The sequence below is a fragment of the Berghia stephanieae genome, unplaced genomic scaffold, assembly GCF_034508935.2.
Source record: "Berghia stephanieae isolate SIO BIC M18660-M18661 unplaced genomic scaffold, UCSD_Bste_1.3 scaffold2173, whole genome shotgun sequence".
Lineage (NCBI taxonomy): Eukaryota > Metazoa > Mollusca > Gastropoda > Nudibranchia > Aeolidiidae > Berghia > Berghia stephanieae.
In genome coordinates, this window is record NW_027623261.1 from 1 (window position 1) to 2,500 (window position 2,500).

Sequence of the window (2,500 nt, forward strand, 5' to 3'; positions counted from 1 at the left end):
AAAACCTGACATGACGCCTGGCCGTTAACAGCGCTGTCTCTGTCGCAAAAAAAATGTATTATCGCCTAACAGGCGTCCTGTCTCGTTCTACTTGCTACGTGTCGATGTTTATCGGGGACCTTTGTATATAGCGCTTTGAGCACGTTGAGTGGATATCGCGCCATATAAAAACTCAAGTTTCTATTTATAAAAACTATATTTCCTTTGAAAAAGTAATGATATACCATCTTCTAATCGCCTGTTAAGTTTTGGCTGAAACACGTGCAGTGTATTTGGATCATTATGAAGCCAATTTCATTTCATAGTTACCTACGGACTAGAGTCTGCGCTTCGCTTATTATGTGCATTGTAGATGGTGAATTATTGTTATTGTTATTATTATTATTATTATTATTATTATTATTATTATTATTATTATTATTATTATTATTATTATTATTATTATTATTATTATTATTATTATTATTATTATATATTATTATATTATTAATTATTATTATTATTATTATTATTATTATTATTATTATTATTATTATTATTATTATTATTATTATTATTAGCATGTATAGTAGTAGTAGTAGTAGTAGTAGTAAGTAGTAGTAGTAGTAGTAGTAGTAGTAGTAGTAGTAGTAGTATTAGTAGTAGTAGTAGTAGTAGTAGTAGTAGTAGTAGTAGTATAGTAGTAGTAGTAGTAGTAGTATTGTAGTAGTAGTAGTATCATTATAATACTATTTCAAGGAGACACTAAAAGAGAACATGATATACTTTGTTGACTTCATTGATTTTTTAAAATATTATTTTTTCCAGCAACTACCAAAGGCATTGGCTTGTGTGTTTCTGGCCGTTGGTTTTGTAAATTCCATGGAAAGAAAGGTAAATACAGAATCGGTAATTTGCACGATTTTACATACATCAATTAAAGAGTATATAAAATATCTGAAATCCGTGATCATTTAAAGACTGTATCAAATATTATCTTAAATACACGAATCATTTAAAAAATGCATAAAATATTATCTTAAATACGTGATCATTTAAAGAGTGCATAAAATATTATCTTAAATACATGATCATTTAAAGAGTGCATAAAATATTATCTTAAATACGTGATCATTTAAAGAGTGCATAAAATATTATCTTAAATACATGATCATTTAAAGAGTGCATAACATATTATCTTAAATACGTGATCATTTAAAGAGTGCATAAAATATTATTTTAAATACGTGATCATTTAAAGAGTGCATAAAATATTATTTTAAATACGTGATCATTTAAAAAGTGCATAAAATATTATCTTAAATACGTGATCATTTAAAGAGTGCATAAAATATTATCTTAAATACGTGATCATTTAAAGAGTGCATAAAATATTATCTTAAATACATGATCATTTAAAGAGTGCATAAAATATTATTTAAATACATGATCATTTAAAGAGTGCATAAAATATTATCTTAAATACGTGATCATTTAAAGAGTGCATAAAATATTATCTTAAATACATGATCATTTAAAGAGTGCATAAAATATTATCTTAAATACATGATCACTTAAAGATTGTGTAAAATATTATCTGAAATACATGATCATTTAAAGATTGTATAAAAAATATTTCTTAAATATCTGATCACTTTAGTTTATAAATGATGATTTTAAATAATTGAACATTTAGAGAGTTTATACAATATTATCATAAATACATGATCATACTTTAAAGAGTGAATAAAATATTATCATAAATACATGATCATTTAAAGATTGTGTAAAATATTATCCTAAATACATGATCATTTAAAGTTTGTATTACAAAAGTATCCTAAATTTCTGACCATAATTTAAAGGGTATATGAAATATTATCTTAAATACATGATCATTTAAGGTTTGTATGAAATATTATCTTAAATACATGATAATTAAAGAGTGTTTAAAATATTATCTTAAATATATGATCAATTACAGAGTGTTTAAAATATTATCTTAAATATATGATCATTTAAAGAGTGTTTAAAATATTATCTTAAATACATGATCATTTAAATAGTGTTTAAAATATTATCTTAAATACATGATCATTTAAAGATTGTGTAAAATATTATCTTAAATACATGATCATTTAAAGTTTGTATTAAAAAGGTATCCTAAATTCCTGACCATAATTTAAAGAGTGTATAAAATATTATCTTAAATAGTTGATCATATCAAGAGTGTATAAAATATTATCTTAAATACATGATCATTTAAAGAGTGTATAAAATATTATCTGAAACAGATGATCATTTAAAGAGTGTATAAAATATTATCTTAAATACATGATCATTTAATGTTTGTATAAAATATTATCTGAAACAGATAACCATTTAAAGAGTGTATAAAATATTATCTGAAACAGATGATCATTTCAGAGTGTATAAAATATTATCTTAAATAGTTGATCATATCAAGAGTGTATAAAGTATTGTCTTAAATACAAGAGCTTAAAAAATCTCCCAAAATAGA

The 2,500-nt window shown here is 23.1% G+C and overlaps 1 long non-coding RNA gene across 1 annotated transcript in view; it reads left to right on the forward strand.

Moving 5' to 3' along the window:
• Positions 1-767: 767 nt before the first annotated feature.
• The window catches only part of LOC144961328 (uncharacterized), a 7,567-nt gene continuing 5,834 nt past the window's right edge, over positions 768-2,500 (forward strand). Inside the window, exon 1 of the long non-coding RNA XR_013643129.1 lies at positions 768-873. This is a non-coding gene — a long non-coding RNA (uncharacterized LOC144961328). The remainder of the gene's footprint in view (positions 874-2,500) is intronic.